Source organism: Impatiens glandulifera, chromosome 7, assembly GCF_907164915.1.
Source record: "Impatiens glandulifera chromosome 7, dImpGla2.1, whole genome shotgun sequence".
In the NCBI taxonomy this organism is placed as follows: domain Eukaryota; kingdom Viridiplantae; phylum Streptophyta; class Magnoliopsida; order Ericales; family Balsaminaceae; genus Impatiens; species Impatiens glandulifera.
The window spans coordinates 1,319,928-1,344,980 of NC_061868.1; the positions used below are offsets into that span (position 1 = coordinate 1,319,928).

At 28.0% G+C, this 25,053-nt stretch overlaps 1 non-coding gene across 1 annotated transcript; it reads right to left on the bottom strand.

Moving 5' to 3' along the window:
- Positions 1-6,272: 6,272 nt before the first annotated feature.
- TRNAD-GUC lies at positions 6,273-6,344 on the bottom strand. The gene has a single exon. It is a non-coding gene; the product is annotated as a tRNA-Asp (tRNA).
- Positions 6,345-25,053: the final 18,709 nt, after the last annotated feature.

Here is a 25,053-nt window from a genome sequence, read left to right on the forward strand (position 1 = left end):
TATTTCAATCATTAGTTTTCATTAAAAATCATTTCACTATATTTTTTTTATTTAATTTATGAATTAAAATATTTTTATTTTAAATTATTAATTTTAATTTATTATTATATATTAATACATTTTAAATATTTTTACTTAAGAATATCTCAACTTCCTCAAAATCAACATAAATTATTATTTTTCAAATAATTTATGTTTTTTGAAAAATTCTCATAGATCTTGATTTTATTGGTTAAAAAAACTTAAGCAGGTTCGGTAAGGTTATTTAAATAATTATAACCCAAAAATATCATATCATTCTCTCCTCCATCATGTTAGTTTCACGTTAGTATAGTCAAAATATTAAAATTTATTTTATTTTTATTTTTTATTTTATTTTATATATTAATATTTTTTAATTTTATTTTATATATAAAAACATCATTAATTTTTTTAATTTATCACTCATCATTCTTTTTTAAATAATTCGATTATTTGAATAATCAACATGGCCTTAATTAATAATGAAATATTAAAAAAATAAAAGAAAAAGAAAATTATTTGAATGAAAGAAAGTGACGAGACATAATTTAAAATAAATGAAGAAATCCCACAAAATCCCTTCAATAACTCAAATCAAACCAAGCTAAGTTTATTGACTTTATATATATATATATATATATATATATATATATATATATATATATATATATATATATATATATATATATATATATATATATATATATTTATTTATGATAATATGATTGGAGTTATATTTTAAGAAATTTACCAAAAACTTAATTATTTAATAATATTTTTTTATTAAAATATTAAAATTATCTTTTATTAACCAAAAGAAATATAAAAATATAAGAATATTTTAAAACCAAAAATCAAAATTTTAAATATTTAAAAAAAAAAAAACAATTTCTCAACCAAGTTTGTGGTGACTCTGACTTTTGACTAAGATTTGGTAATAAAACACTCTGTAGCTTGCATTTAATTAGATCATAAAAGTGTGTATAAATTTAAGATGAAAATAATATTAAAATTCAAATAAAAGCATGGACAGATGTCGCTAAAGTACTCTTACCGGCGCTTCATACCGGTAATAATTTATGCGTCGGTAAATACGTTTATCGACTCTAATTCTACGGCGCAAAACTAAACGCCGGTAAAATACATGTCGGCGCTTATTAACGACGGTAAAGGCTTTTATGTGCGTCGGCAAATATCAATTTCACATTTTCTTCAATCTGACTGCAGCACTCAGGGGTAAGCAAACAACCGTATTTGAACCATAAAATCCCTATCACTTTGCATCCAATCGTAAATTTTTTTATTTATAGATATTGATTCCGAAACCAAAATCATATAAATCTTTTTTTTTTTACAAGTTGAACCTCTCGGCCCTAGAACTTTTGTTGGTCCATTCTCCATTTTCTTTCTGCATGTGAGCTGATTGTTCTTAAGATTGAACTTTTTTAAAATCTATGTAGTCCTTTTCTCAATCATAATTTGTTAAAAAAAAACTATATGTTATGTGCATTAATTAATATTAATAAATAAGCTATATGGAGAGGGGACACGACATGGATATTTCAAGTGGAGTTTCTACATGCTTTCTTTTGGCCATTTCTATTTGTCCAAATACATCCCTTTCCTCTATTATCATTATTATTATTATTATTATTATTATTATATATCTTTAAGATCCCATACTGATTTCATGCTGCAAATGGTAGAAGAATTGTTGTCGATATATAATTATTTGAAAATGCATATTGATATAAAACTATTTTGAAGCATGAAGAATCTTAGATTGAGATACATGTCATGAAAACACGATAAAATGACAAAAATATCGAAAGAGACTATATATATATGAGTTGAGGTTATCAGACAAGTTGAAAAAAATGAAGTTTCTTTGCCTCGAATTAAAGAGTTTGTGGCATCTTCTAGGAAACATCCGAAAGAAATAAAAGGAAATGGGGTATGGATGTTTTCGGCTGTTTCATCTTTATCTCAACAACACTAAAATACAAGTATGTCTGTAACTGAGATATGGGAGTGATAGTAACTGTAACTGTGTGAAATAGATATTTTGGTTTCATATTTAATAAAAAAATAAAAAAAAAACTAGATTAAAATTCCCTGAATTTTATTTCAAATTTCTAAGGGTAAGCTTCTATTAAAAAATTGATATAATATTTGTTTAGCTAAGATTATAACATTCTAAGAAAAACTTCAATATTTCAGTCATGAATGGTCATTGGATCGTGCAACATAATTAGAGCTCTTGTTATTTATTTGGAAATTTTTTACTGGTTTCTTTTGAAAAATATATTAATATCTTTTCGCTTCCAATTTATTATATTTCTATTTTGATATGTTTTACCTTTTATATAAGTTTTATAGTTGTTTTAGTTAATGAGAACTAGCATGTTATTCCACATGTAAACCCCATTTAACTCAAAGCGCTTTCAAATGAAATTGAACTCGACATTTTGGTCTTTTAAGCTACTTTTACCACTAAGTCACCTTAGTGTTTTAATATAGTTGTTTTATCTTATTGGGCTACATAAAAATAGAATAGGTACCCTAGTTTATAGGACAATGAAACATATTTAGAAATAACAACGAAGACAGAAATTAGAGATATTGTGGACTTCAAGAAAATAAAGGAAAAGAAAAACGAACTCAACCTCATCAAAGTGGTCCGGTGGAAAGAGTCCATCTTAAAAACCGAAAGCTAAGGGTTCAATTTTGACTGGAAACGTATTGAATGAAAAGTTAATGACCATAACGGTGGGGTGTCATGCTAATTCTTCTTAACTTAAAGAAAATTAATTATCTATTATTATTTTTTAAATGTAATATATATAACTAATTGATGAGTAATAAAAAAATTTTCTTTCTGGATTCAGCCTATTAGATTCTTTATATAGATCTGTATTTGATTAGAAAGACTATCATCTTTAATTCATTAAAACTATCACCTACAAAAAATATTTCCAAAACATTGGAATTTTTAAAAATTATATAGTGAGAGAGAGTGGATAGAGAAACTATCCTAAAATAGGAGAGGAAATCAAATTTGGTACATTTGTAAAAAAAACACGAAGGAGCATTTTCAGATGATTATTAATTTTTATTTATGCATTGTTTTTTCATTTCTTATATTTTATCTTTTCCTTACTTTTTTTTTTCTATATAATATAATGTTCAATGATAGCATTAAAAAATATTGGTTATACACATGGCCATCATAAAATTCCATATGCTTGTATTTGGAATTACCAATAATATTGAGTTGTTAAATCATTGAATTGCTGTTCTAGTTCTCTCAACTCTTCTCATATATTTGTTTGTTTGTTTGGTCAAAATAAAAATATTCTTAAATAATCAATTGATTTAGAAGGTGAATATACAATATATTCATAAGTTCAATTTGAAAAGGCTTAATCATATATGATCAATAATTAAATGTTACATACTTGATTTAAAATAAAGTTACTCAATAAAATTAATAAATTTTATAACCACTAATTCATTGGACTTAGATTGTTCCTAAACATCAACTAAATTTGAATTGGTAAGAGTACTGTATATGTGCATGTGACCGAATCACTTCCGTTTTCGATTCTAAGAGACCACGCCCTCCTTTACAATATTATTTCTTTCCCGCCCTTTGCTCATGGTTAGCTAAGTAATGGATTTTGGTTCTAATGAGTTATCTTCAGCACAACAAAATATTTTTCTCATATAAAGTTCAAATTGAGGTCGATCACGGGTGATGATGACCGCATGTTGAATTGGTGTAGGAGTAATGTTTTTGGGATTTGGTTAGAAGGAAAAATACACATCATAAACAAATGTTGATTATACAATGAACTAGAATAATAATTAATCAGCCTCCCACATGTTATCAAGGGCATCTCGAGGGATTGAATTGTAAAAAAAAAAAAAAGAAGTATTAGATCGAATAGGGTTTTGTGGTTAAAATCTTTTTTATTTAATGTAAAAAAAAAAAAGTTTGTATGACACTTTGATTTCAGTATAATTAGTATAAATCGAATTTGTGACATTTAATCTTTAAGAATCATTTTTTTCACTTTAGTTACAAAAATTATTTATTTTAAAGACAATGTATTAAAGTCGATAGACTGGTGACGGAGAATGCGTTTACCATTTCCTTTCCATTTTACTTCTGAGATTTTTTTAACTATCATTTCCGCTCCGTTCGATTTTAAGAAATGCCTACCGTTTATATTATATTCTCTATATATATATATATATATATATATATATATATATATATATATATATATATATATATATATATATATAATTGAATAAAATTATATAAACAGATTTTTTAATATGGTAATATATTAAAAATTATATTATTATAATAAAATAAACTTAAAACTCTTATAAAATATGAAAATAAATAAATATATTGGTGATATTATGTATTTAATTGTGTTTATTAGTGTTCAGAATTAGAGTAAAATCAGGACATAAGACACAAATACCAACCTCAATCAACAACCGGTTAAACCGAAAAAAAAAACGTTCCAAAATAACAATCCGGATAAAAAACTGCAGAACACAAAAATTATAATTTTCAGCCTAAATCTACCCACACTTCAAAATAATATGTAAGCTTACAATATTCTTATAATTTAAGATTTATTAGTGTTGTATAGTAAGAAGAATAGTTGAGTTTTAAAGGCCATGCATAAAAGTAGAGAGGGGACTGGTGGTGGGGCCTGACCGAGCTGAAGGACCAGTGGGGGACTATGACCGAGAAATGGTGGTCCAGCCTACCATTAATGAGCATCAAGCAACCCAACCCACCTCATGCCTCATTCAATTCTTTGGTCTCCTTTTTTTTCCCTTTCATAGTCTTCTCTCTCTAGGATGACAGTCATATTTTTGTCCAATTCTCTAAAATTTATTGTTTTTTTTTTAATTATTTATAAACTACGCATTTGAGGATAAATCAAATAAAACAACAATCCTTTATCTTATTCAACCAAAGATAATTTAGTCTACTAAATTTTTCATTTTAAATTAAGTTAATTTTTTAACAAAATAAGAAGCACTAAAAATAAAATAAATTCTTCATTTTTCAATTAAAAAAAAAAAGTTAACACCATCACATAAATAGAATTAGAAAATTACTCACATAAATTTATAAATTTGTGACGGTAAGAGATAAATATATGTTAAAAAGAATTAATGGCACATAATAACGTGCCGGTAAGTATCAATATATGTTGGTAAAAAGAATTACTGATACATAAATTTATGACGGCAAATGATAAAAAAACGTTGGTGAGAGGAATTACTGGCACATAAATTTGTGATGGTATGTATAGGTAAGTATAAAAGAAGTATTACGACACATATTTTTGTGCCGGTATATGATGAATATACGCCGGTAAAACAGTTACTTTCTATGCATTATACAAACATTTTTATGCTAACATGATAATCAAAAATTAAAAAATTGACATTTTAAACATTTATGACTTTCTTATTAGTATGAAAGTAAGAAATGTTATCAACTCAATAGAAAAAAATCAATCATTTTACACCAGATCCAGATCCAGATCCAGATCCAGATCGTAGTAGCTAAAAGGGGATCTCAAAATAAATTTAAATAGAGATTTTTGTTTTATGTAAGGCATGAGGCTAAATAATTAGATTACTATCTAATTTACAACAAAAAAAATCCCAAAGTAATGAGAAATTTATGAAAAAAAACTTTGAAAATACCAATCATATCATCAAGTTCAATAAATACTCGTGGTTATATAAAAATCTAGTTGAATAATTGAAGTCCATTCCAAATGTTGTCTTTGAATACAACATTTTTTTTCTCATCGGAGTACGTAATACTATTAAAAATGATCATCAAGTTATATTAAACATTCTAGAAAACAAGTTGAGTGCATAGCATTGCTTGAGTAGTTCCTTTGTTCTAGCTATATTAACCAAAACATGTCCATCTAGCCAAAAGATCCATTTTCAAGTAATGCAGTACCAACCTTACTATATTTGTAAGAATGTCAAATAGCTAGCTTCGGTTATCAACTATGATAAAAAAAAAATTTTAGATAATGGTTATGAACTATGATAGAAAATTAGATAATAACTTAAAAGACAAAAAAAACAATAACATTAAAAGTGCAATTTCAACATTAAACGGAACAGTTTAATAATATTAGACATAGAACACTGAACATGAGAATTATTAACTTGAATATAACAAAAGAATACGCCGTTGCCGGGGATCGAACCCAGGTCACCCGCGTGACAGGCAAGAATACTTACCACTATATTACAACGACTCAATAATCAACATTTATTCAAATTCTTTATTATTAAAATTTTATTTTAATTTTTTATATATTTCATTTTCAAATTTTGAATGAATATAAATCTTTTAATTAAACAATGAATGTATATGTCTCAATTTTTATTTTTATTTATAACGAGATTTTAATTTTATTAAATTTTTATCTTTTAACTTTTTTAATTTAGGAAACTAATAAGATCCCATAATCATCACCCAAGTTTAAGTTAAAGTATTATAAGTAAGTTTTGTCACTTAAACTGCACCTTTCTCACAAATCTGTATACCGACACATAAATTTGTGCCGAAAAGTATCAATATACATTGATAAAAAGAATTATTGACACATACATTTTGACGGTAAAGGATAAATATACGTTGGTAAAAAAAATTACTGGCACAGGAATTTGTGACGCTAAAGGGTAACTATACGTAAGTAAGAAGGATTACCGACACATATTTTGTGCCGGTAAACTAATTACTTCATGTTAATATTTGCCGTAAAGGGTAAATATACTTCGTAAGAGTAATTAACGACGCATAATTTTGTGCTGGTAGAAGAATTACCGACACATTGTTTTGTGTCGGTATGAAGTAATTATACACCGGTAAGAGTAGTTATACGTCGGTAAAAATAATTATCGACACATAAAATTGTGTCGAAAATATTAAGATTTTTTCATCATTTTTACTATTATTGCTTTAACGTTATTATAGAATCATAAATTAAATATTTAAAATTATGATTCTATGATAATGTTAAAGCAATAATAGTAAAAATGATGAAAAAATCTTTAGTACGTAACCACATGACAAAATATTAATCTAACATGATATTAGTACGAAACCACATGACAAAATATTCTCACTCGGATCCTTGGATGTAAACGACACAAGTACAAGTCGACACGATCACATAGTTGATGAAGAGAACATAAATAAACCAGATCAGGGCATTTATTTTCAAGGTGAGTGACAAATAAAATGACACAAGTTGTGCATTTTTGTTTCAATCACTTTTTTTGCAAAATTGTGGAAGATAAAAATTAATCTTGGATTACAAGCACAAATGAGCTTTAAGTCTTTAAAATTAAATAAAAGAAACAACCACATAGATAATTATAAGCAGTGCGACAAATACATTAACTAAAAACACTAAATATTATACGTCCCACAACTGTAATCCGGTCGAATAATCTGTTACGGCTTGTTTCGTAAGGTGTGTTTTGAGTTCAAGAATTAAGTTCTTGATCTATAAGACCAGTGGAAATTCTACAATCAAATGCCAGCGGAAGGTTTTCGATAGAGAATTTGGGGGGAGAGGATAGAAGAATCAAGGGTGCGAAGAGAAATATTGTTGGTCTATACCAAACAGTCCATAGTAAATAATAATAGATGAATAGGGTCGAAGTTCATATCTTCATTATTCCATTTTATGGGTCCTTAGGGAAGAAAGACCAGCCTTATATAGGTGATGTCTTGCCCCAGAATATTCGGTTACAACAAATACTAGAAATATAAACTAGAAAAAGAAAGCAAAACAAAATATTAATACAACAAAATAGAAATCTGGCCCATGTGCACCATAGGACCGAGACCGGGTGCCGAGAAAGGTTGCTGGAATTTATTCTAGGACCGAAGCCTTGATTTTAGACCCTAACATAATCCTTGACAAGAAATTGAGTGAAAATGACGATAACTCCGAATCTACAAGGATAAGAACTAGCATCCTCGTCAGTTTGTAAATACATAAATTTTCATCAGCATGTATTACTATGTAGATTGGAAATAAATGAAATAATATGAAATTATCTTTTACCTTTGTAGCTGAATAGAATAGGTAAACCACTATATAAATAGGTTCAATCATTATACTAAAGCTATTTAAAGTGATAAGAAGAACGACATTGTGTTTGATCACCATTCCGTAGTAGAGCAGCAGTATAGCACTGAAAAGTGCAACGACATACAAAATTGATTGAAACTCTGTCGTAGACTTTTGTTATTTCAGATGTAGTAAAAGGTTGGGCTATGGAACAACAAAGATGTTTGTTTTTGGAGATTAATATGTCTTTCACATTATTTATTATCAATTTTTTGAAAACTTACATGGGTGAGAAGATTTAATTTAGAGTTATCAATAGGATGAAATTATTTTCTTAAAAAATCCATAGTAGAGAAGCAAATTGCACTAAACAATGGACATGTCAGATTTTTCGCACGATTTAACATGATATTGGTACGGAACAACACGACATAATACCATCTCTCATTCGAGGTCGTGGGTTGAACTAGATACAAAATGAATCAGCACGATCACGAGCAAATAAATTCCAGTTTTTAAATTCAAATTAAAAGTAGTGTTTAACCATTTCTGTAATAAGTTTTGTATCTTTATAAATAATAGACCATGTGATGAAACCATAATGTTACAATGGTTTTAAAATAAATCACTTTTTGGGTAATATTTTTTTAATCTCTAATAAAATTTTTTTTGTACAAATAACTCTCTATTTTGATTAACATGATATTAGTAAGAAACCACATAAAAAAATATTATCTCACTCGAATCATTGGATGTAAACTACACAAGCACGAATTAACACGATGAGGGGAACATAAATAATCCAAATTAGGGAATTTATTTTCAAGGTGAGTGACAAATAAAATGACACAAGAGTCTGGGTATGCGCTTGTTTTCATTTCTCTTTCATTTAATTATGTTGTCTAAGGGAATACTAAGGGAAAATGTCTATCCAAATGGCATATGTGATGACGGAGCATGGTCAATGAAGAAAAGGTAAAGATGAGAAATTAACAGAAAAAAGAAATAATTGAGTTGCATAAGCAACAAAGTTACATTTCCAATTTGGGCAAAATTTGTGATGGCAATGAAAAACCTCACCCTTGTCCTTCCTCCACCCACTGTACCTTCAAACCCTTTTCGTCGTCGTCACTTTTCTTCCTTATCAATAGATTTTAGAGTTATCAATAGAATTACATCATTTTCTTAAAAAATATATAGTAGAGAAGCATATTGCTAAACAACGGACTAGTCAGGACGATCTAACACGATATTGGTACGGAACAACACGACACAATACTATCTCATTCAAGGTCGTGGGTTGGACTAGATACAAACACGAATCGACACAATCACGAGCACACAAATTCAAGTTATAAATTCAAATTAAAAGTAGTGTTCAACCATTTCTTTAATAAGTTTTGTATTCTTATAAATAATAGATCATGTGATGAAACCATAATGTTCTACAATTATTTTCAAGGAAACCACTTTTTTGTAATACTTTTTGTAATCTCTAATAATTATTTTTTTACCGATAACACTTTGTTTTGATCCAACATGATATTAGTACGAAACCACATGACAATATATTATCACTCGGATTGTTGAATGGACACGACACTAGCACAAGTCAGCACTATCATATAGTTGATCTTCAGTCAAGCGCATCCGAGCAACGAAGGTTGATGAGGAGAACATAAATAAACCAAATTAGAACTTTTTTTTTCAAGGTGAGTGAGAAATAAAATGACACAAGCTATGCATTTTTGTTTCAATCACTTGATTTTTCAAAATTGTGAAAAATAAAAATTAATCTTGGATTACTAGAAAATATGAGCTCAAAGTGGACTTTAAAATTAAATAAAAGAAACAACCACATAGATAATTATAAGCGGTGCGACAAATACACTATCAAAAGCACTAAACATTATACGTCGCACAACTACAATCCGGTCGAATAATCCTTGACAACAAACTGGGTGGAAACGAAAATAACTCTAAAACCTAAAAGGATAAGAACTAGCATCCTCGCGGTTTGTACATATATAAATATTCATCAACATGTATTACTATGTAGATTGGAAATAAATGAAATAATATGAAATTATCTTTTATCTTTGTAGCTGAATAGAATAGGTAAATCACTATATAAACAGTTTCAATCATGATACTAAAGCTATTTAGAGTGATAAGAAGAATGGCATTGTGTTTCTTCAATATGTCTTACATTATTCTTTATCAATTTTTTGAAAACTTACATGGGTTAATTAGAAGATTTTAGAGTTATCAAATAGAAAGACATTATTTTCTTTAAAAATTTATAGAGAAGTAGATTACATTAAACAACGGACTGGTCAGATCTTCAGCATCTAACCCGATATTAGTACGGAACGACACGACACAATACTATCTCATTCGGGATCGTGAGTTGAACATAATACAAACACGAATTAGCACGATCAAGAGCACATAAATTCCAATTTTTAAATTCAAACTTAAAATTATTGTTCAATCATTTCCTTAATAAGTTTTGTATCCTTATAAATAATAGACACGTGAAGAAATAAAACCATAATGTTCTACAATGGTTTTAAAGAAAATCACTTTTTGGATAATACTTTTTGTAATCTCTAAGAATTATTGTTTTACAAACAATTATTTATTTTAATCTAATATGATATTAGTACGAAATCACACAACAAAATATTATCTCACTCGAATCATTGGATGTAAACGACACAATCACGAGTCGACACGATCACATAGTTGATGAGGACACCATAAATAAACCAAATTAGGGCATTTATTTTCAAGGTGAGTGACTAATAAAATGACACAAGTTGTGCATTTTTTGTTTTAATTACTTTATTTTGCAAAATTGTGGAAAATAAAATTTAATCTTGGATTACAAGCACAAATGAGCTTTAAGTCTTTAAAATTAAATAAAAGAAACAACCACATAAATAATTATAAGCGGTGCGACGAACACATTAATTAAAAACACTAAATATTATACGTCCCACAACTGCAATCTGGTTGAATAATCCTTGACAACTAATTGAGTGGAAACGATGATAGCTCCGAAACCTACAAGGATAAGAACTAGCATTTTCGTGGTTTGTAAATGAAGTAATATGAAATTATCTTTTACCTTTATTGCTGAATAGAATAGGTAATCACTATATAAACAATTTCAATCATGATACACAAACTATTTATAGTGATCAGAAGAATGAAAGTAGTAGAGCAACAGCATAGCACTGAAAAGTGCAACGACATACAGAATTGATGAAAACTCTTTTGTGCACTTGTTAATTCTAGATGTAATAAAAAAAGGTTGGGCTTTGGAACAACAAAGAATTTTTTTTCGCAGATTAATATGTCTTTCACATTATTCTTTATTAATTTTCAATTTATAGTTTTTTTTAAACTTACACGAGTGAGAAGATTTTAGAATTATCAATATAATCACATTATTTTCTTAAACACTCTATAGTAGAGAAGCGTATTGCTAAACAATGGAAGGAAAATCTAACACGATATTTGTACGAAATGACACGACACTATACTATCTCATTCGGGGTCGTGGGCTGGACTAGATACAAACACGAATCGGCACGATCACGAGCTCTAAGTCTTATACAATTAAATAAAAGGAATGACCACATAAAAAAATAAAACGGTGTTGTTGCAAATACACTGATTGAAAACACCAAGCATATACGTGCCACAATCTGCAATCGGGACAAATAATCATTGATATCAAATTGGGTTGAAACGACAATAGCTCCTAAATCTACAAAGATCAAAACTAACCTACTCACGGTTTGTACTTGTATAAATATTCATCAACATGTATTACATATGTAAATTAGAAGTAAATGAAATAATATGAAATTATCTTTTACCTTTGTAGCCGAATAGAAGAGGTAAATCACTATATAAACAATTTCAATCAGGATACCAAAACTCTGTACAGTGATTAGAAGAACGACATTGTGTTTCTTCAGCATTCTGTAGTAGAGTAGCAGCATGACACTAAAAAGTGCGACGACATACATAACTGTATCATGGACTTGTTATTCCAAATGTTGTAAAAGGTTGGGCGGTAGAACAACAAAGAATTATTTTTAGAGATTAATATTTGTTTTGCATTATTCTTTGTGAATTTTGAAGTTATAGGTATTTGAAACCTTACATGGGTGAGAATATTTTAGAGTTATCAAATAGAATGACATTATTTTCTTCAAAAACTCATAGTAGAGAAGTAGATTGAATTGTACAACGAACTGGTCAGAACGATCTAACACGATATTAGTATGGAACGACACAACACAATACTATCTCATTTGGGTTCGTGGGCTGAACTAGATACAAACACGAATTGGCACGATTACGAACACACAAATTCCAGTTTTTAAATTCAAATTTTAAAGTAGTGTTCAACCATTTAAAAGTAGTTTTGAACTAATTGAAATTTTTTAGAAAACAAAATTTCTTCACATTGTCTATTATTTATTAGGATACAAAACTTATTAAAAAAATGGTTGAACATTACTTTTAAATTTGAATTTATAAACTGGAATTTTTGTGCTCATGATCATACCGATTCGTGTTTGTATCTCTACAACAGTCTCATCAAGACAAACTTACACGGGTGAAAAATATAAAATAGATGATATAATATTTCCTACACAAATCAAGAAAAAATAGGATTAATATAACTCATACTATCTCATTCGGGGTCGTGGGCTGGAATAGATACAAACACGAATCGGCACGATCACGAGAACACAAATTCCAGTTTTTAAATTCAAATTTAAAATTAGTGTTCAACTATTTAAAAGTAGTTTTGAACGAATTGAAATTTTTTAGAAAAAACAATTTCTTCACTTGTCTATTATTTATTAGGATACAAAACTTATTAAAAAATGGTTGAACACTACTTATAAATTTAAATTTAAAAACTGGAATTTGTGTGCTCTTGATCATGCCGATTCGTGTTTGTATCGCTATAGTAGTCTCATCCAGACAAACTTATACGGGTGAAAGAAATACCATAGATGATATAATATTGCCTAGACAAACCAAGAAAAAATAAGATTAATATAACTAATAGTTTAGTAATGAAATGTGAATATATGATGATGTTAAGAACTTATCAAATATGCCAAACATATTGCCCATATGAACTTGAGTAAAAAATGTCATATTAGATTATGCAAAAACGAAGACATGAATTTGATGTTAAAGGGTTGGGCAAAAACCCATTCACATTCCCTACCCATTCAATTCTTTTAGAAAAGGTCAAAACTATGTAAATCATACAAAAATCTCCAAAATTCTCCTACAAATCCTTACTTATTAAGAAATTCCATTTCCCCACCAACTTCTTCATTAACTATTATCAAGAGATACAAACACGAATCGGCACGATCACGAGTACTCAAATTCTAATTTTTAAATTTAAATTTAAAAGTAGTGCTCAACCATTTCTTTAATAAGTTTTGTATCCTAATAAATAATAGACCATGTGAAGAAATTTTATTTTCTAAGAAATTTCAATTCTTAAAAAATAACTAAACATAACAAATAAGTATAATATTAATTATATAGAAGAATAATTTTAACTATAAGACCTTCAATGAGATAAGTCAGCACGATCCATCACAAATTGTTACGAAATCACGTGACAAGATACTATTTCACTTAGTCACGACACAAACACTTGTCGTGCATGATCATTTATTTGATGAAAAGACCATAAATAAACCAAATTTGGTCATTTATGGTAAAGGTAAGTGACAAATAAAATGTCATAAATTGTGCATTTTTTGTTTGATTGGCATATTTTTGCACAATTGTAAAAAAAACAGTCCCTAATTACAAACACAAATGAGCTTTAAGTCTTATACAATTAAATAAAAGGAATGACATACAAAAATAAAAGCGGTGCTGCAAATACACTGATCGAATACAACAAGCATATACGTGCCACAATCTGTATATGCCACAATCTGTAATCGGGACAAATAATCATTGATAGCAAATTGGGTTGAAACGACAATAGCTCCTAAATCTACAAAGATCAAAACTAACATACTCACAGTTTGTACCTTTATAAATATTCATCAACATGTATTACATATGTAAATTAGAAGTAAATGAAATAATATGAAATTATCTTTTACCTTTGTAGTCGAATAAAAGAGGTAAATCACTATATAAACAATTTCAATCAGGATACTAAAACTCTTTACAATGATCAGAAGAACGACATTGTGTTTCTTCAGCATTCCGTAGTAGAGTAGTAGCATGACACTAAAAAGTGCGACGACATACATAACTGATTGAAACCTTATCATGGACTTGTTATTCCAAATGTTGTAAAAGGTTGGGTGGTAGAACAACACAGAATTATTTTTTAGAGATTAATATTTGTTTCGCATTATTCTTTGTGAATTTTGAAGTTATAGGTATTTGAAACCTTACATGGGTGAGAAGATTTTAGAGTTATCAAATAGAATGACATTATTTTCTTCAAAAACTCATAGAAGATAAGTAGATTGAATTGTACAACGAACTGGTCAGAACGATCTAACACGATATTGGTATGGAACGACACAACACAATACTATCTCATTTGGTGTCATGGGCTGGACTAGATACAAACACGAATTGGCACGATTATGAACACACAAATTCCAATTTTTAAATTCAAATTTTAAAGTAGTGTTCAACCATTTAAAAGTAGTTTTGAACTAATTAAAAAATTTTAGAAAACAAAATTTCTTCACATTGTCTATTATTTATTAGGATACAAAACTTATTAAAAAAAATGGTTGAACACTACTTTTAAATTTGAATTTATAAACTGGAATTTGTGTGCTCGTGATCGTGCCGATTCGTGTTTGTATCTCTACAACAGTCTCATCAAGACAAACTTACACGGGTGAAAGAAATACCATAGATGATATAATATTTCCTAGACAAACCAAGAAAAAATATTATTAATATAATCCAATAGTTGCAGTAATGAAATTGAATATATGATGATGTTAAGAACATATCAAATATGCCAAACATATTGGCCACATGAACTTAGTATAAAATGTCATATTGGATTATACATAAACGAAGACATGAATTTGATGTTAAAGTGTTAGGAAAGGAGTCAACAATAGTAGGGGGTTGATCAAGTATTGTTAACCGCGAAAACCTTTGTTCGATATTATTTCTGTTAGAAGATAATATTTGTTTCTATTCTTCGCAAGTCGTCACAAACTCTTGACTGGAATCAAGTGCAGAACTTTTTATTTAAACTTGAAGCGACAGATAAAGAGGTAAGATAATGCGAAAAGAAAAGAGCACAAGACACAAAGTTTGTTTATGGATGTTTAGAGTAAACTCTCCTACATCACCCTTCTTCTCAACTTTTAGAAGGATATTCACTAGAAGATTTGGTTTGAGTACAACGCTTATACAAACTCATTCGGACAACTAAAACTTAGACACTGCCTGTTTCCGAACTCCTACAAACACCACTCTGTTGAACAGAAACAAAATTTATCAACTTACAATAAATTGGATCGGGATTTTTAAAAGTTATAATTTTTGTGTCAAAAATGAGTGTTATACAAGATTACACCTTTGACGCCCTTAAACTTATTTTTTATTATTCTTATTCTTATGTCTATCTTTCTAATTTTTATCATTTATATTTCTCTCATTGTAGAGATCTTAGAATGTATCACCAATATTATCAAATCAAACTTAAAAAATCACCAAAACATATCACTTGACAACCAGGTATTTTCCCTTTTATCTAATTAATTAATCTTACTTAATGTATTAATTTATTATTAATTTATTTAAGAATTTATAAATTACTTTATAAATTTAGAATGTCTAATATCTTAATTACTTAAGTTTAATTGTATGACTTTTTTTTTACAAACTATGATATATCTTAAATCTTAATATTTAATGTCTTATATTTAAATGACGAAAAAGAATATAAATAATAAATATTGAATAAGGTTTCGAAAATATCAGTCGGTGCTTCTAAAAGAAATGTCAAGAAACGACATGAGGCAATGAAAGAAATATCATTAGTGAGTTCAATTTCTAAAGAAAAAAAAATTAAATTTTTTACCTTTAAGTCAAGTTGAAATGAAGAACATGATAGTATATTACTAGGGTTATAGATGATAATCTTGAGGTTGAAGTTTATAATGAAGAAAATGATAGTCTTGGAGATGAATGTTAATATTAGGGATGAATGTGTTAATGAAGAACTTACACCTATGCTTGAAATTGAAAAGGACGTTAATGTAAACTATAATATAGGATTGTGAGGAAATATTATTAATGATTCTAAAAGGATAATGTTAGTTCAACAAGGTCATATTAAGATTTTAAAAGATAAGTTTCATAAGGATGGTATAAGTGGGAGACATTTTCCCTAGAATTTTTATGTTTATATTCTTCTCAATGGTGAGAAACAAGAAAGGAAATGACTTATTTATTCAAATGAGTTGAATAAGGTCTTTTGTTTTTATTGTAAAATTATTTAAGCATAAAACTATGACAAGTAAGTTGGTCAGAGATGGAAATAATTATTGGAGTAACCTTTATCCAAAGATTAAAGACCATTAAGTAATTTATAACACATCCTCAATATTTTAAGATGTAATGAATTGAAAAAAAACTACAACAATAGACAAGAAGATGGAAGAACTAATCAACAAAGAGAAAAATATTTTGGGTGTTGATATTAACTCGAATAATTGGAAGTGTGAAGTATCTATCTCAAAATAATTTTCTTTTTCATGGATCTAGTGAGAAGATTTATGAAAATAGTAATGAACTTTTTTTATCAACTTATTGGTTTTTTTCGGAATTTGATCATACTATGAAAGAACAACTTCAACTTATGGTAGATAAAAAAGATTCACAATCAATATCTTAGTCAAAAAAAATTAAAAATGAATTGATAAATTTGTTGTCTGAAGAGATAAAAGAAAGAATCCTCAAGGAGATTTCAAAAGAAAAATATTTTTTCATTATCCTATACTGTACCTCAGATATAAATTATCAAGAACAAATGAGGATTGTTATAAGATGTGTGGATATTGAAGATATGATTGTCAAGGTGTTTGAGGTCTTTCTTGGCTTGGACTTTTCAAATGACTATAAGATGTTTTGATTGAACTTCAACTCAACATTGTTGATATAAGAGGACAAGGTTATGACAATGGCTCAAATATGAAAGATAAACATTAAGGTGTACAAAAAAATGTTACTTGATGTAAATCCTAAAGCATTTTATATTTCATCGTAATATCATAGTTTAAACATTGTTATATGTGATATGACAAAATCTTGTGATCAAACAGAATATTTTTTTTGAATATTTACTCAACATTTAGATATTATTTTCAGGTTTAACACAGCGGAAAAATCTACTTAAAACATTTGTGAAGAATTTGACACCAAAACCTTTGTCGACGACTCGTTGGGAAAGTCATATTGAAAGGGTTAAAAAATAAAAAATAAGTATTGAATTTAAAGTTGTTTTGGTTGAATTATCCATTATAGAAAAACATGATCATATTGTGAGAGTAAAAGCTAAAGGCTATGTCTACTTTAAAAGATTTTGAGTTCTTAATTAGTTTATGTATGGTACAAAGTTTTAGACAAAAATTAATCGTGTTAGTAAATTGTTTCAACAAGAAGAAGATATGGAAATTTATGATGCAATTACAAAAGTGAAGGAGATCATTTTATATTTTGAAAAGGTTAGAGAAGGTGGTTTTGAAGATTTAATAGAGGAAGTTAGAACACTTGCAAGTAAAGATTACATTGATCCAATGTTTTTTCAAAAATAGTTTCTCATAAACGGATTTTTTTTTTAACAAGGGTGTGAGAGATGATGCCAATCATTAGAGAATAAATTTAGAATTACATATTTTCTCCACATTATAGATCAAGCTCTTATCACATCGAGATCGATTTGAGCAATTTGAACATTATGAAGAACTCTTTGAATTTTTGTTCAATGTAAAATTCAAGTGTTAGTGAAAAGCAATTGATGAAAAATTGAATTAAATTGTAAAATTTCATGAGAGACAACCAATAAATCGACATTGATGGGATAAATTATTTAAGGAACTTAGTAATTTGAAGGAAATGTTACCTAGAGAAGTAAAATTGAGATCATTAATTTTACAATGTCATTATGGAAGCATATTGTGAACGCGCCAAAAATGTCTTTTCATTTTGAAAACGCGACCGATCGAAACGAAATGGACTCGAACCGAGAGGCTGATCCGACCGACAACATCGGGTACAAAACCAATAAGGTCGTCCAGACGTCGATCTGAACAGTTGGGACTTAGCTTTGGACTTTAAAATTTTCTACCAAATGTGTTTTTAAAAATGAGTTGAAATGCGATTTATTTTAGAAATTTTGTTTCGTTACACGTGAAAAAAACATTGGTGATATGTCCCGGTACTCATTGTTTTGTGTGGTCTCTATTTAAAGACTTAGTCATAATTAGAAGTGTGATTGTTTTTTACAATTTTTTTATTTAATTAATTACCTAAACATGTGTCTAAAGTTCATCCAAAATCCTAAGCATGCTTCACTTATAATTAATCCTAAATATGCAATTAAGTATCTAAGATATAGAAAATAAAATAAATAAAATTGTAAATACCAGTAGTGCATAAATATTTAAATTAAAAACTGAAAAATCACAAAATCAAGTCAGAAAATTAAATAAAATATAAATTAGATCCAAAGAAAATATATATTTTTGGGTATTATTGTTAGAAATAATTTATTAAATTGTTTTAAATTTTTATTGAATTTTTTATTTTGAACTAAAATGTCTTGAGCATGAAAATATATAGAAATGATGACATCTGACACAAAGACTTCCGAATCAAGAATTACGGCAGAATTTTCAAACATGTCTAAATGAACTATTGTTAAGACAATACAAGAAAATGAAAAGTTGTGCTTATGCATTTTTTTTTATTAGGTAAGCAAAGCATTAATCTTATTGAATGAAATTTTTTGACATGAATCATGACCAATCATTTTTCTTAGTAAACGTTTTGTTGTCATTGCCTACATAGAAACCATCTTCATTCACCACCCAATAACACTTGTAGGTTACAGGCAATCCTTTGGTTGTACAATAACTTTTAATAGAGTTATCATATACGGCGAATCTTTTATCTTTTGAATTCCAATAGAAATGACAAAAGTAGAGCGTAGTTCCCCAAATGTTCTCACCGAATTTCCAAGAAAAATCTTGTCCATGGACCACCGTTTGTAGGCCTAAGTCATCGTCACCTGACTTACATCTCAATGTCAAAGCTCCTCGAACATCTGACACATTGCTGATGATATGGACCTCTCCTAGTGGAGGACCCAAATGAAATCTTTTACTATTGAACTCGTCTTTGTTTGTGTCGCTAGAGGAAAATGCAGAGTGAGTGTTTATAATAAGGGACAAGAGAAGGAGAGGAAGGGTAAAACATATAATAAACTTGGACTCCATAGCACCTTTTGATGTCTTGAGAATAGTATAGGTATGTCTACAAGAAAAAAAATATATCCTAAACTCTCAACTTAATTTGCATTCACCATGGAATATACTAATGCATATAAATACTCAATTAATTAAGTATAAGGAGTATTTTAGGTGCATCATTTAATAGTATGAAAATGGAAAAAAATCTTTCAGTTATTATGAAAATAGAAAAAAAAAATCTAATTTTAATGGACTAAACTATGCAGTATTAATATGCATAGATTAAGAAAATCAAACTGTGCAAATAAATGCATTATTAAAATTTGGAAATGTTTTTGTTGAATTATCCATCACAGAGAAGCACGATCATATTTGGAGAGAATATGCTAAAGGCAAAAATGTCTACTTTAAAATATTTTGAGGATCATATTTGGAGAGAATATGCTAAAGGCAAAAATGTCTACTTTAAAATATTTTGAGGATCATATGTTAAAGGCAAAAATGTCTACTTTAAAATATTTTGAGGATCATATTTGGAGAGAATATGCTAAAGGCAAAAATGTCTACTTAAAAATATTTTGAGGATCATATTTGGAGAGAATATGCTAAAGGCAAAAATGTGTACATTAAAATATTTTGAGTTCTTAATTAATTTATATATTTGGTACAAAGTTTTAGACAAAATTAATTGTGTTACTAAATTGCTTCAACAAGAAGAAGATATAGAAATTTATGATGCAATTACAAAAATGAAGGAGCTTATTTTATATTTTGAAAATGTTAGAAAATATGGTTTTGAATATTTAATGGAGGAAGCTAGAACACATTCAAATAAAGTTGACAATGATCTAATATATTTTCAAAAAATAGTTTCTCATAAAATGGATCATTACCAGTAGCGCGTAAATATTCAAAATTTTAAACTTAAAAATCACAAAAAAAAAAAAAAAACAAGTTAGAAAATTAAATAAAATTTAAATTAGATCTAAAGAAAATATATATATTTTGGTATTTTTGTTAGAAATAATTTATTAAATTGTTTTATATTTTTATTGGATTTTTTATTTTGAACTAAAATGTCTAAAGAATGAAAAATATATAAACATGATGAGTACATAATAGGCCACAGAGTATTCCGAATCCAGAATTACGGCAGAATTTTCAAACATGTATATTAGAATATCAAAGTTGTACAGAAATGAATTGAAACTTATCAAGAGCTAAATGAACTATTGTTAAGACAATACAAGAAAAATGAAAAGTTATGCTTATGCATTTTTTTTATTTGACATGAATCATGACCAATCATTTTTCTTGGTAAACATTTTTGTTGCCATTGCCAACATAGAAGCCATCATCATTCGCCAATCAATAACACTTGTAGCTAGGTTACAGGTAAAGGCAACTCTTCACCAAATTTTCAAGAGAAATCTTGTCCATGGACCAAGACGGTTAAAATCTCGAGTTAACTTTTAAAATCGTACGATTTTATGATTTCACATCAGGTTAACGAGTTTGATTTTAAGTAAACTCTTAAATAAGTAAACTCTTACGATTTTAAATTTACAATAATAAGATTTTACGATTTTATAAATAATTTCGATTTTACGATTTAATACGATTTTACGTTTTAAAAAATAAATTTATATTTAAAAATTAAAAATAAAGTTATTATTTATTCAAATAAATTATTTAATATAATTAATTTTTTATGTATAATTTTTTTATAGTATTTTATTTATTATTATTTTTTAATTAATTTTATATTTAAATATATAAATTTGTAAAATTGTCTAAGTATATAAAATATTTAATTATATATATCAATAATAATAATATATAACTATTATTTTTCAAATGAAACTCTTACAATTGATTAACGATTTTACGTAAACTCTCGATTTTGATAGCATTGCCATGAACCACCATTTGTAGGCCTAAAACATCGTCACCTTAAAAACACGAAACAATACGATCACGACACAGAATTGACACGATAATAACACGATGACAAGTCAACACTCCTTCTTCCTCAAAAGGTGTCATCAGATTGTCATATATCCTTCCCCTCAAAGTGAATGAAAAGGAGAAATAAATTTTAGATAATAAATATAGGAGATGGTGTGTCAAACTTGGTTGGTTAGACCAATTTCTTAATTTTATTTTATTGTGTCAAAGTTGGTTGTTGAGATCAATTTCTTAATTTTATTTTATTTGTGGAGCATAAGTTTCTAAATTGAAATCAAAGTTTTTAAAGAAATTTAAAATAAAAAATAAAACTAGTGAATATCAAATCTTGATGGGGTGAGCCTAGTCATTTTCTGTCTATTCATGAAATAATACTAAGTTAGATAATAGAAAGACATTTTGATTTGTTAATTGAAAGAAAAAAAAACTAACATGCTTTAATCATAGGAGGTTTTCGAATATTAAAATTTGAGGACTTGAAAAATAACATGTATTTCATTTATGATCGTCATCTTTTCGTATGCTTTATCAAAACATTTTTATGGCATTATGATAATCAAGAAAGTTAAAAATTGACATTTTAAACTTTTACAACTTTCTTATTAATATGAAAGTAAGAAATGTCAACAACACAATAGAAAAAATCAATCACTTTACACCAGATCCAGATCGTAGTAGCTAAAAGGGATCTCAAAATAAATTTAAATAGAGATTTTTGTTTTATGTAAGGAAGACGGCTAAATAAACAACGATTACTGTCCAATTTACAACAAAAAAAAAATCCCAAGTAATGAGAAATTTATGAAAAAAAACTTTGAAAACACCAATCATATCATCAAGTTCAATAAATACTCATGGTTATATAAGAATCTAGTTAAATAATTGAAGTCCATTTCAAATGGTTATTCAAAAATGGAAATTTCAAGAATAAAAGTTATCAATAGCAAATCAATTAGAATAATTGATTTGCTACTTGATTGAAGATTTGCTTTATTGTCAAATCAATTATAAATGATTTAATTTTTTTTTTTATTTTTTTTTAATTTATTGATATGTAATTTTCACCATTTAAGTATTAGACTTCTTATGTAATACATAAGAAATTACAAATAATAAAATATTATTTTCTCTCTCTCAAAATTTTACATGGTATCAGAGCCAAACTTTTGTTCTAGAGTTACAAATTTAGTCATGTCTCTATCAATGGTTACCTTATCCATTGATAGAGGGCTCTAATCATTATTATTATATTTTTTTAATAATGCTCTATTAATTATTATTATTTTTTCGAGAGAATATTTTATTCATCATCAAATTCTAGTGAAACTTCGGCAAATCAAAGCCTTTTCACTGTCATTCAATGATACTCCGGCGTTTCAAGCCAACTCGGTGTCATCAATATTCAGCGACACTCCGGCAATTTGAACGTCACTCGCTGTCATCAAATTCCAATGAAACTTCGTCAATTCAAAGCCTTTTCACTGTCATTCAGTGACACTCCGGCGATTCGAACGTCACTCGCTGTCATCAACATCTAGTGAAACTTCGGCAATTCAAAGCTTTTTCACTACCATTTCATCACATCGACAACACCCTCTTCAATCTCTGCCCAAGGCTCTATTGCACCCCTCTACGTTATATCCCACGATCAGGTGGTTGAAATACTCATCAAGGCGATTCGAGGAAGTATGTGGCAAGTTGGGCAGTCTCAACATTTACTACCCAACTTGTGGGAGAGTGTAGAATTATCTTGGAAGGAAACAATTTCAAGGATTGAAATTTTAAGAATGAAATGTTATTAGTAGCAAATAAATGAGAATAATTGATTTGCTACTTAATTGAAGATTTGTTGCTGATTGTCAAATCAAAATTATAATTGATTTGATTTTTATTTTATTTATAGATTTGATTTTTATTTTATTAATATTTTTTTATTTTATTGAGATGTAATTTTCACTATTTAAGCACTAGACTTTTTATGTAATCAAAAAAATACAAGCAATAAAAATTATTATTTTTCCACTCTCAAAATTTTTTACATGGTATCAGAGCTAAACTTTTGTTCTTGAGCTATAAATTTAGTGTGTCGCTGCCTCCATCAATGGTTACTTTAGCCATTAATAGAGGGCTCTAATCATTATTATTATTATTATAGTAATAGAGGGATCTAATCATTATTATTATTATTATAGTTTTTAATCTAGCGAAACTCTGGCATTTCAAGCTAACTCGTTGTCATCAACATACAGTGACACTCCGGCGTTTCAAGTCAACTCGTTGTCATCAATATAAAGCGACACTCCGGCGTTTCAAGTCAACTTGTTGTCATTAACATTCAGCGACACTCCGGCATTTCAAGCCAACTCGTTGTCATCAAATTCCAGTGAAACTGCGGCGAATCAAAGTCATCTCAATGTCATTCAGTGAAACTCCAGCGTTTCAAGCCAACTCGATATCATCAAATTCCAGTGAAATTCCGGAATTTCAAAGTCAACTCACTATCATTCAGCGAAACTCCGGCGATTCAAAGACAACTCGATGCCATCCAAATTTCATCCCATCGACAACACCCTCTTCAATCTCTACTCAATGCTCTATTGCACCCCTCAACGTTACATCTCGCAATCAGGTGGCTGACATACTCACCAAGGCGATTCGAGGAAGTATGTGGCAAGTTGGGAAGTCTGAACATCTACTACCCAACTTGTGGGGGAGTGTAGAATTATCTTGGAATGAAACAATTTCAAGAATGGAAATTACAAGAATAAAATGTTATCAATAGAAAATCAATTAGAATAATTGAGTTGCTATTTGATTGAAGATTTGTTGTTGATTGTCAAATCAATTAATTTTTATTTTATTTATAGATTTAATTTTTATTTTATTAATATTTTATTTTATTTTATTGAGATGTAATTTTCAATATTTAAACACTAGACTTCTTATGTAATAAAAAAAAATACAAGCTACTTGTGGGGTGTCATGCTAGTTCTCTAATAATTTTAAAATATATACGTAAATTGAGTGACCCTTGATCATTTTTTTTTCTTGTCTATTTTTTGAGTAATACTTATAAAATGCTCACTAATAAAAATTACTATAAAAAAATATAATATAGTAGTAATAACAAATGATATTTTGTACCAATTTCTAATAAAGTCCTTTCTGTAATGACAAAAAGATATGTTAAATTTGAACTACAGTGTTCAAATCAATTTTAAAATCATACTTGCATAAGCCAAACTGTATTTTATTTTCTTTTGACATTGCTCTATATACTATTGCTCAAAGGAAAGAGAAATATAAAGATGAACAATGTGTCAACCCAAAAATAAGATACATTGCGCTATGCGTTAGTCTATTATTTTTCCAAAAATCTTAAA